Source organism: Acomys minous, assembly GCF_964271855.1.
Source record: "Acomys minous genome assembly, chromosome: 5".
NCBI classification, from domain to species: domain Eukaryota; kingdom Metazoa; phylum Chordata; class Mammalia; order Rodentia; family Muridae; genus Acomys; species Acomys minous.
In genome coordinates this window covers 50,842,525-50,855,377 of record NC_140494.1, presented here as the reverse complement: position 1 = coordinate 50,855,377, position 12,853 = coordinate 50,842,525, and the positions used below count along the sequence as shown (strand labels likewise).

The window sequence follows — 12,853 nt, the reverse complement described above, 5'->3', positions numbered from 1 at the left end:
TAAGGCAGGTGACACGGTAAAGAGAACAAAGCAACAGCCTACAGACTGGGAAAAGATCTTCACCAACCCCACATCTGACAAAGGTCTAATATCCAAAATATATAAAGAACTCAAGAAATTAAATACCACCAAACCAAATAACCCAATCGAGAAATGGGGCATGGAACTAAACAGAGAATTCTCAACAGAGGAATATCAAATGGCTGAGAAACACTTAAAGAAATGCTCAACCTCCTTAATCATCAGGGAAATGCAAATCTGATTTTCCTTTCATTCAGGGGGTTTGGGTCTGCAAACTGGCTCATGTCTGAGAATTGGTTCACCAGTCTAGATTCCTTCTTACCAAGATCTTATATAGTCTTTCTTTCATTTTTTTTGGAGGGTTTTTTCTGCTTATACAGTTTCAAAATACCTGAAAACAACATGACTGATTAGCCAGTACCAAAAGTCATACCATCACAAAAACGATTTAGGCCCATTACAGGTCAGGCCTTTATGGATAGATAGTGAGTTACCTATGCTTCCTGTTGTGAAAACTATGATCACATTACCTTGGTAATTCAATGTTGGCAAATGCCTCATGTTACCTCAGATCCTAATTGAACCTATTGCACTTAGTTCATCCAACTGAGCATCTCTGACCCTAGAGTCTAGCAAAGGTAAAAGGACAAAGGTAAAAGAACGAAACTCTTCAAATATGTTGGAGCCTCTCTCACCATTTTGTATCTTATATGATTAGTGAAGGGCATGTCTGCTTGGCCTTGCCACTAGATTTTACAGAACATACTCACTAGGGTTTCAATTTCTCTGAGGCTTATAATCCCTTTATCAATGCTAAGTCAAAAGATATCAGGCATCTTGTGGGCTTTGAGCTTCTTCAAACGACTTTATTTAGGGACCTTTAATGCTTATACCTCCCTTTCAACTTACCTGCCATACATAGGAGAGAAAAGAGGTTAATAGGAGCAGGAGAAGTAGAAGTTTTTAGACTCAATTCCTTAGAGTGATTCCATGGCATAGTCAGCAGGATTCCAGACAGCCCTAAACAGCAAACCAGCAGTTAAGCAAAAGGTGACTGCAACTATAACATCTGGAACCCATAGCAGCAGCCAGAACCTGGAACCTCAAAGTGTTCTCTCGAGTGGTTCTCTCTAGGACTGTCTCAAAATTAAGTGATGGTCAGCCAAACAATAAGAAATGCATCCATACTAGGATGTTTATAGGTTGGCAAAGAACCTGCCCCTACCAGAAAGAGGCAGTTCCTCTTCTAGTGGACAAATATCAACTGTTCTTTGATGAGTCTGTTTTTAGTGGGAAAACACTGCAGAGTCTTACACACATCTGTTTCTCTTCCCACACTTGGAATCAAAACAAAAGCATTTTACATCCACTACCGCATCTCTGACTCTTATTCATTAGGCTATTGTTCCACAAGCCAATCATTCAAACACACTTTTGCCACCTTGTAAAACTGTGTGAGCTTCCATATTAAACTTAGAATCTCCACTCAGTGGGCCCATTTCAAACACTCAGTCCTTGTTCAGTTCTATGAGCCTTCTACGATTATCCCACACCGTTGAAACCCATTTCCACATATATTCTCTAGACGTCTACTTGAAGGAATTAGCAAACACATTAATTTCTTTATTGAAATAGACTATTTTCATATGAACTACACTCACTATCTCCTCTCTAGAACACCTGAAGTCTGATTATAGGTCCAGAGGCAAATATTGGTTGACCTGGAGACACAATACTGTCTTTCCTGGCATTTCTTAAGGGGAAAGCACTGATGTTTTATCAGAGAATGAAGGATTCTTTTTCTCAGGCAAAGGCAGAAAAGGCAATATTTCTGGTGATGGGGATACATCTATGCTGAGAAACTACTTCCTCAGGCAGGATAAAACCTTGAAAATGTGAGGGTTCAAGTAGGGTCACCGCACTCCAAGTTATAGGATCCCATTCTTTAGGAATTCATGCCTTTACTTTAACTACTAGTATTCTTGAAGTCAGGTACTCAAATATTTTATGTAATTTAGTCCATCTTATAATGAGGCTTTGATATGATTTTCCATAATTTGAATTTGTTGGCTACTGAAGAGAATATTCTCTTGCAGAGCACATTTAGAATCTAGAGGTCACCTATTTTATTACTGAATTTGTTGTTGTCCTTTCTTACCATAAATAAACTGAGATGTTAGAAATTAGTTAAATTTATCACAAAGCTTATTCTTTTGTCAACTTATCTAGATATGCTCTGATCAATTACCAAGCATCATTATTCTTTCCAGAAAGTATCAAAAGGCTTATATATAGATTCACTAAATTTCTTGTTTCTCACAAGTGATGAATTAGAATACCTAAATTCATTTGTCTTAATGCATTTCAGAGATAGTTCAGATAATAGGCTTTCAGTACTATCAGCTTGTACCAAAAGCTTTGTAACTAGAGAAAACTTCAGTAACTGCAGGTATCCACCAAATGGAAAGCAAGTTCCTGATACTTAAAAAAATTCATCCTTATAGTATTATATTATATTTATATAATAATAATTATTATTATATTTATTATTTATATGGAAGTTTTAGAGTGGCTTATGGCTGTAGTCCAGCTAGTCCAACAATGGCTGTCTCAATAGGAAGTCTAAGAATACAGTTCTTGACCACAATAACAATGCCAGGTATGGTTTTAATCTTATGGGACAACCCTTAAATATATTCATAAAATGGTTGGATATTCCTATGATGTACATGTTACTATTATACCAGTGAGCATTTCTTTTGAAGCAGGTTACTGTCGTACTTCTCAGAGATCATAGTTGAGTAAGACTGATAAATGCTTTCTTCTCTTCCAGTAGCAAGGATAACACCTTCTATAACTATAAAAGCTAGATGATAGAGATATATCTTCCAGGTAAGTGCCTGTGTGATTTCTCCATGTGTAATGTCTTATGTTTGTGGTCTCCTCAGCTGTAGTGGTTTTTTTTCAACATACTAGATGGTCACTAATAGATTCAGCATTTGCCTATAATGTTTATGAGGCTATGAAATTTCACAGGTCAGTGACTCCAAAAAAAGTAACCCATTCCTGGACCTGGAGTTTTAAATCTTTGTTAGCTTGTGGTGTCTAATAGAAGCATTGTTGCCCTGTTGCAGACAAACTCAATTTTAGCTCTTCTTATATACATGCATGTGGCTGAGTGTTTCTATTGCTGTAATGAAACACCATCATCAAGAAACACCTAGTTGAGGAAAGAGTTTATTCACCTTACACTTTCTCACATTGTTGTTCATCACTAAAGGAAATTAGGACGGAAACAAGCAAAGTAGGAACTGGGAGACAGGAGTTGATGCAGAGGCTACAGGTGAGTGCTGCTTGCTGGCTTACTTCACGTAGCTCACCCAGCCTGCTTTTGTATAGAAAGCAGGACCACCAGCTCAGGGATGGCACCACCTACAATGGGCTGGGTCCTCTCCCATTGATGACAAATTTTAAAATAATGTCTCACAGCTATATCTTATGAAGGCAGTGTCTCAACTGAGGCTCCATTATCTCTGGTGACTCTAGCTTGTGTCTAGTTGAAATAAAATCAGGTAGTACAGCATATAAATATTTTAAAAAGCTTCTATAGTAAAAGTTTCCATGTGATGTTTTAAACTGCCTTTACAGTTATTTATTCCTCCCCATATTTCTTCTTCCACCCTGCTTGTCAATCCTCACTCCTATCTAATCTAACCATTCCCTTTCCATTATTTCCCTTTAAAACTTTATCTCCATTATTTCCTTAGGTCACTGAGTTCTATTTCATCTCCATTGATAGAGCTCCTGCTACAGTTCCATACCAATTATCTGACCTCTACAAATCCTAACTAAAAGGCAATGCTATTCACTAGCTACACTTCTGACAGACGGTTACTATCTAGAACATACAAAGAACTAAAAACAATTAAGTATCAAGAAAATTAGCAATCCACCTAGAATATGGGGTATAGCCATGGCTTCATGGGCTTTCCACATTCACTTAGCATGTTTACTACTGCTGTTCTTCTTTAGCTCATGATTAGGCATCTTGCTGGTGGAAATTTGAGGGTATAGTTTCTGACATTTCTAGGAGACCAATTTCATAGCAAGCTCCCTGATCCACTGGCTCTTGTTACCTCATACCTCTTTTTCCCAATAATTCCTAAGCTTGAGGTGCTAGAATTCTTTTGATATTCACTCTAGAACTCTGCATTTTGATTTTTGCAGTATCCTATAATGGTCATAATCTGTTGCAAAGAGCAGTTTCATTGGTGATGTGTGGAAACTACACTTATATATTCTTATAAGGACAAATACTTAGAAATACATAGAGATAATGTTGGTATAACTACACACAACAAAGAAGTGCCAAGAGGGTAAAATAGTCTACCCTAGGAAAGAGCATACTGATTGATTATCCAAAACCAAAGAAGTAAGCCTGAAAGCATGAATGTAAGTAACATAATACAGATGAAGTAGGTTGTTTTTATATACTTAGAAATATATATGCATGTATGTGTGTAACAACAACTAATAATAAAAGAGAGCATGAATTTGAAAGAGAATAAGGAGTGGGGTATGGCAGGATTTTTAGGAGGGGAGAGAAACATGAAAATGATGCAAATATACCTCAATAAAATAAAATAATTTTTAAAATGAGACATGAGGTCTTTCCAGTGTCAAAATGTATTGAATCACAATAAATGATTACATGGTTAAATAAATAAATAAACTACTAATACACAGAACTCTAAATAAATAAATAAAATGAGACATGAGCTAAATAAACAAATAAGTCTAAAAAGTATACTACAAATGGCTGAGAATCATTTTTATTTTTTTAAATTAATTTATTCTTATTACATGTCAATGGTTATCCAATCCCTTGTATCCTCCCATTCTTCCCTCCCTCCCATTTTCCCCTTATTCCCCTCCCCTATGACTGTTCCTGAGGGGGACTTCCTCCCCCTTTATATGCTCATAGGGTATCAAGTCTCTTCTTGGTAACCTGCTGTCCTTCCTCTGAGTGCCACCAGGTCTCCCCATCCAGGGGACATGGTCAAATACAAGGCACCAGAGTGCATGTGAAAGTCATACCCTACTCTCCACTCAACTGTGAAGAATTTCCTGTCCATTGGCTAGATCTGCATACTAGCCCAAGGGGCATGTCCCATGAAAGTCTTCACTTACCAGGAAACTGGGACAGAGGGGAGGACATCCTATTGAGAATCATTTTAAAAATATTAAACATCCTTAGCTTTCTGGGAACCAGATATTAAACTAAATAAATTAAAAATACTTTGAGAATTCATGTTACTCCAGAGTAAATATAAAACAAACACAAATGTTAGCATGGATATGAAATGGAGAGGAGTACTCTACTGGTAGGCATGAAAACATCTGGCGTTTTGTCAAATAGCTAGAAAGAGTTCTACCATATAATCTACCCATACCACTCTTACAACTGAAAGGACTATATATCTCAGCATAGAGATACTTGTTATCCATGTTCCTTGCAGCTCTATTCACAAAAGTCAGGAAATGAAATAGTCTCACTGTCCACCAACTGAGGAATGGATATTCAAAAATGTGGTTTATTTGTACAATGGAATTTTATTTTGACGTTAATAAAAATGAACATTTGAAACAGGAAGCAATCACTTTTGAGTGTGGTGATCCACATGCTAAAAGATAAGCATCATATGTTTTCTCTCATTAGTGGGTATTTGTTTTGAATCTTCAGATATATTTTTTTTCAATGCTCTTTCATCTTAGATTTTTCTTTCCTTGCTTCAGCAGCAGCAAGAACAGTCAGAATTTAATCCTGAAAGTGTCACTGCTGAAATTTAACAACTAAAGCTGTTTCCTAGAAAGTAACTGGACAGAAAATTGGGTTCTATGCTGTATAATCGCCCCTTGCACGCTTAGCAAGTCTCAATTGAATTCCTTCTCCAGATACTTATTTCACTTGTCGTTGTAATAAAAGCTAATGCAATCTTTCTCCACATGTTAACTCTGTCTAATGATTTGCAATCAAAATAACTCACTTTTATTTCTTTATGCGAGTGCTATAATGCTTTATCATTTTGAATAGATACAATGTGATGGTGTTTTGCAGAGTTTTCTAAATCAATTTAACATGTATGATAGTAACTATAGGATGTATAAAAACTTGAAAAGTTTGATTCATCAGCAAGAATATTTCAGAAGCCTTAAAAAGTTTAAGATTCTACCCAGCAGATGAACAAAGCAGAAGCTGAGTCTCCCAGCCAAACTTTGGGCAGAGCTCAGGAAGTCCTATGGATAAATGGGGTGTGTGGGGGGGAATAGAAGACCCAGAGAAGACCAACAGAGCTAAAAAATCTAGGCTCAAAAGGGTCAGCAGAGATGGATGCACCAAATAGGGACCATGCATAGAGAGGGTCTAGGCTCTCTACTCAGACGTATTGGATAGGCAGCTCAATTTCCATAGGGGTTCTCTATTACAGGGAGCAGGGACTGTCCCTGCCATGGGCTCTGTTGCCTGTTTTTTTATCACTTTCCCCTGGCGGGGTTCCTTATCAGGCCACAGAGGAAGAGGATGCAGGCAGTCCTGATAAGACTTGATAGGTTAGGGTCAGTTGGTAGGGAAGAAGGGCTCTCCAGTTCTGAGGAGAATCGCAAGGGGGAGAAGGGAGGAAACGAGGAGAGCAGAACCAGGAGGAAATGACTGTAAAGTAAAGTGAGTAAGTTTTTTAAAAATTCAAGCGACACCACATGCTGGCGAGGATGTGGGGAGAGAGGAACACTCCTTCATTGCTGGTGGGAATGCAAACTAGTACAGCCACTTTGGAAATCTATCTGGTGCTATCTCAGAAAAATGAGAATAGGCCTTCCTCAAGACTCAGCTATTCCACTCCTTGGAATATACCCAGAAGATGCTCCAGCACACAACAAGAAAATTTGCTCAACCATGTTCATAGCAGCCTTATTCATAATAGCCAGAACATGGAAACAGCCTAAGTATCCATCAGTAGAAGAATGGATAAAGAAACTGTGGTACATATACACTATGGAATACTACTCAGCTATTAAAAACAAGGAATTCCCGAAATTTATGGATAAATGGATTGAGCTAGAAATGATCATAGTGAGTGAGTTGACCCAGAGGCAGAAAGACTCAAATGGTATATACTCACTTATATCTGCATATTAGCCCAAGGGGCATGTCCCACGAAAGCCTTCACTTACCAGGAAACTGAGACAGAGGGGAGGACATTCTAGTGGGACTCTAGATGAGAGAAGCATGGGAGAATGGCAAAGTAGAAGGATCCAGAAGGTCCTAGAAGCCTACAAGTAGAACATTATGGTAGGCAGATTTGGGCCCAGGGGTCCCGCTCAAACTAAGGCACCAGCCAAGGACAGTACAGGCGGTAAACCTTAAACCCCTACCCAGATCTAGCCAATGGACAGAACACTCTCCACAGTAGAGTGGAGAGTGGGATATTACTTTCTCACATACTCTGGTGCCTCACCTTTGACCATGTCCCCTGGAGGGGGAGACCTGATGGCACTCAGAGGAAGGACAGCAGGTTACCAAGAAGAGACTTGATACCCTATGAACATATACAGGGGGAGGTAATCCCCCTCAGGAACAGTCATAGGGGAGGGGAATAAGGGGAAATTGGGAGGGAGGGAAGAATCGGAGGATCCAAGGGATGGAATAACCATTGAGATGTAACAAGAATAAATTAATAAAGGAGAAAAAAAAGAAAAAAAAGTTTAGGAAAAAAGTCTTCTTTGTATTGTAGACAAGTGACCTTCACACATAAAGTGCTTGTTCAAAGCCTGTTTTTGAAACCAATTCTTAAGAATCAGTTTGGAGATTTTACAGTATTTTAGGCCCTGGAATCCAATATTCTGTCTGTTGTAATTTTCTGGGTACTATGCCAGAGGAACTGCTGTAGTTAGGGCTATTTACTTCATGTGATTCTAATGATAACAACTGTTATGTTGGGTAAGACAGACATGTTTCTTGAAGTTCTTAATAATAGAATACTCTAATGTGTTTGTGTATTTGAATGTGTGTGTATGTGTGTGTTTTTAACTATCTCAAGCTCTCAGAATTTTCTTACTGCAGTTTCAAATATTTTAGGCCGTTATATTCCAATTTCCAGAAAAATATAAATCAAGTTGAGTCTTCTATGCAATTTAACAAATTTAACTGCACACAGCATATGTTACTACATGAATTCTTCATTTCAATCCTGCGTTTAAATACACTGCTCTCAGATTCTTAAGGAAAACTGTTGCTTTAAGAAAATAGTCTCATCAGCACACGTGCAAAACATTCTTTCTAAAGATAATCTTGAAAACACATTTAAGGCTGATGTTTTTGTCTGTTAATCAATTTACCTGGCAGAAAGGAATTCACAACATGAATACCTGAGAGAATCTGATGAGATGAATGATAGAGAGGTCTTTAAAAATAACTCTTGTGGATTTTGATTAGGATAAATTATCTATTACCTAAATTTAAACTTGTGACTCCATCAGTATAACATCTTACTTTTATGAATAACACATCCTTATAAACTAAGTGCATAAATACCTTTAATTTTATAAAATGTTATGTTATCAGAGACTTTATGCATAGTTTCATCCTATTTTATAGTAAATAATAATTCAAATATAATATTAACTTCTGTTAGATATGTATAGATTCAAATAGTAATACAATCATATATAAAATAAGATGTAATGTTTTAATTCATTATGCTATACTTTGACAGTATGACATGCCTCTTATATGCTTGAAATGGAATTCTCATTTTTCTCATTTCTCATTAATCAATATTGCTTAGATAAATTCTCCTTACTCTATTTTTATCATTATACACAGACAATGACATAATTACTTCATATGAATTTTTACAAGAAATTTAATAACATAAAGATAGGAACATTAGAAAGACTAAGTAAACACCTAAGAGAAGAGGTGATACATCTTACTTCATGATTTAGCACTCATTCCCATAATCCACTTCAGATAAATTTTGTTGTATACAAATTGGTTCTCATTATCCATGATGCTATGCTCCCAACATTACTTGATGTAGAACAATATCCATTGCATCAGTGAAACCAGAGTGAATTTTGAAGACACTGCATCTGGGTTACCTCACTCAGGGTGATATTTTCTAGCTCCAGCCACACTATTAATGATACTTTGCCATGCTTTCAGACAGAAGCAGGTCTTCTGAGAGCTCTCATCCAGCAGCTGATAAAAACAGATGCAGAGACCAGCAGACAAACAATAGCAGGAGCTCAGAGAGTGTCATAGAAGGGTTGGGGGAGGGATTGAAGGAGCAGGAGGGTTCGAGGACACTACATAGAAACCTTGTACACTGAGTAGACTCTCAGGAATTCTGGGCTGTTATCTTGTGAGATACTGTTTATGCACCCAGGGAATCAGCCATACCTCCCTGGTACTCCCAGAGTTTATATCAGTTCCTGCTAGTTAATAAAAATGAGTCACAAAATGTCACCTATTAAAGTTATGCCCCAAGCCGGGATGTGGTAGCATGTGCCTTTAATCCCAGCACTCAAGAGTCAGAGGCAAGCAGATCTCCATGACTTTGAGGCCAGTCTGGTCTATGAAGCAAGTCCAGGACAGCCAAGTCTACATAGATAAACTATCTTGGGGAAAAAAGGTTATGATCCACTCTAACAGAAATATTAATTTGTAGGAATGAAAATATGAAAACTTTGTGAGAGTGGATATTTAATTAAGGTGTGGGATAGTAGTAAAACGGATCATGCTTGTGTCAGGTCAATTGTTTTGTTATGAATTCTCTTAGATGTTCTATATTTCATATTTGTTTCTAACAGAATTTGCTTGGTTTTCTAAAACATAACAGAATAGTAACATATTAAATGAACTAGATGTATGAGTTCACAATATTAACCACTGGAAGAAAAACTGCATGAAGTTGGTTGATTCTATTGGAGTGCTTGCATTAGAGAAAATACATAATTTTTTTACTTCTTATTTTTATAGGTGGTTATTCTAAACATGGATCTGTATTGTTGCCTTTAATACCTGCCCCACCAAACTCCTTTCCAGGTACTTACAAAATGTGTCACTTACTATTCTGGTCTTTTGCAGAAAATTAATTCTGGACTATATTAATTTGGCAGTGGACACAGTATTCAGTGCTATTGCTGTCTAGAGCTTAAATTCATGTATTAATGTATAACTTTCAATATTGCCTCTGGAGATGCACTTCTTTTTATTCCTTTCTTTTTTTATTGATAATATTCATATTACATCTCAATTGTTATCCCATTCCTTCTTCCCTCCCGCTTTCACCCTATTACCCTCCCCTATGACTGTGACTGAAGGGAACCTCCTCCTCCTGTATATGATCCTAGGGTATCAAGACTTTTTGGTAGCCTGCTCTCCTTCTTCTGAGTGCCACCAGGCCTCCACATCAAGGAGATGTGGTAAAAAAAAATGGGACACTAGAGTTCATATGACAGTCAGTCCACACTTTCCTATTAACTGTGGAGAATGTCCTGTCCATTGGTTGGATGTGGGTAGTGGTTTGATGTTTACTGCACGTGCTGTCCTTGGTTAGTGCCATAGCTTGAGCAGAACCCCTGGGTCCAGATCTGCCTGTCATAGTGTTCTTCTTGTAGGTTTCTAGCACCCTCTTGATCCTTCTATTTCCCAAATCTCCCATAATTCTTTCACCTAGAGTCCAAATAAGATGTCTTCCCTTATGTCCCACTTTTCTGGTGAGTGAAGACTTTCTTGGGACATGCCCCTTGGGCTAGTGTCCAGATATAAGTGAGTATATATCATATGAGTCTTTCTGCTTCTGGGTTAACTCACTCATTATGATCATTTCTAGTTCAATCCATTTGTCCACAATTTTCAGTAATTCCTTGGTTTTAACAGCTGAGTAGTATTCCATAGTGTAAATGTACCACAGTTTCTTTATCCTTTCTTCTACTGAGGGACACATAGGCTGTTTCCATGTTCTGGCTATTATGAATAAGGCTGCTATGAACATGGTTGAGCATATGTCCCTGTTGTGTGCTGGTACATGGAGATGCACTTTTATAGAAGTTAAAAGATGTAATACCGGGCCCTGATCAAATTTGGTTAGCGTCATATAATAAATGATATAAGATTTCTTGTGTTTTTATGTGAAAGAAAGTTGAGGACAAAGAGAGAAGACAGCTGTCTTCAAGCTAAGAGTGAGCCCTTACCAGAATGGGTTAAATGTTTCCACAGAAAGTTCCAACAATTTCATTAAAGTGGAAACTGCAAAGTGGAACTTTGCATTCATTGAATTTTGACTGCAGATGTTTCTTAATCAATAGGCAAAAAACTACTTAATTTTCTAGTGGCTATGATTGATCCTGACCTCCAAGTATAAGTTATACATATTGACTGCTGCTATCAAAAGCTGTATACAGTCTCCTATAGTGAAGCTCACCTTTAATACCAACAAACAAAGTCATGTGGATCTCTGTAACTTCAAGGCCAGCCTAGTCTTAGCAAATTCCAGGCCAGTTAGGGCTACCTAGCAAGACTCTGAGTGCAAAACAAATCCTAAACCAACAGCCAACCAATCAGAAAAACCAAAACAAAACATGAGCTGTAGCAATTGCTAAAAAAGAACCAAGCCCCTCTACTGGAAAGTGGGAATATATATATATATACACTCTTGTTAGAAAAATACATGAAAATTTTAAAGAATAAAGTGCTCAGTAATTCACATTTTTACCTCATTATTCAGATTATGCCTTAGTGGGGGGAATGGAAGTTTGCAGGAGTGAGTTCTATTTCTTAGCTAATTATATATGATGAAAAAGCAAGGTCTCAGCATGCAGCCAAGATTTATTGAAAACCAAAGTATGAAAACACCCACTTGTCTGCACACACATGCATGCAGGCACACATGCATACACAGACATGCATGCATGAACACATGCACATACACATATGGACACACACACACACACACACACACACATACACACACACACACACACACACACACACACACACACACACACACACACAGCAAAGCGCACAGTGAGCCAGACCTTCTCTGTGGGAGAGGTAGCCCAGAGAGTAATTCTGATTTTGTCTGGCAGAACCAAAACTTTTACATGTAACTTAAGAAGAAAGGATTCATTTGGGTTACAATTTCATTTTACAATGCATCACTGGAGGGAATTCATTCCCTGAGAACATTCAGCATCTAGTCTCGTTATATCCAGGGTAAAGAATAAAGAGCAGTGAAGTTATGCATATGCACTAGTTCTTAACTGGATCTTTTTTTTTTTTTTTTTTTTTTTTTTTTTTTTTTTTGTAGTTACTCCAGAATCCGGCCCATGAAATGTTGTTGCCATCATACAGGACCGACCTCTCAAGCTCATTAAACCAAGTATTAAAAATCAACTCACTGCTTCCTGGCTGGCCCCACGCTTTTGAGACCATGTGTGTCATGATGGACTGCGTCCTCTGTGGGCTGTAAACAAAAATAAATCCATTCTCCTCAAAGCTGTCTTTTGTCAGAGTGTTCTATCAAAACGACAGAAAAGAAACTAATATATAAAAAAGTTGATTCAACAGCTAGCATATTTTATTATTATTATTATTATTATTATTATTATTATTATTATTATTTTATTACTATCATCATCATCATCCTTTGGACGACTACAATGTGTTACACTCTGAAGTGTGGAGAGATTACAGAACAATTTACTGCTGTCATTTGGATACATAATGAAGAGAAGGGAAGAAGGAGTCTGATAGCCTAGTAGTCTCCTA

At 37.5% G+C, this 12,853-nt stretch overlaps 1 long non-coding RNA gene across 1 annotated transcript; it reads left to right on the top strand.

Moving 5' to 3' along the window:
• The first annotated feature begins 426 nt into the window (after positions 1–426).
• On the top strand, positions 427–12,543 carry LOC311597984. Its single transcript, XR_014779422.1, has 4 exons — positions 427–555; positions 2,855–2,913; positions 10,061–10,126; positions 12,393–12,543. It is a non-coding gene; the product is annotated as an uncharacterized lncRNA (long non-coding RNA).
• The last annotated feature ends 310 nt before the right edge of the window (positions 12,544–12,853 follow it).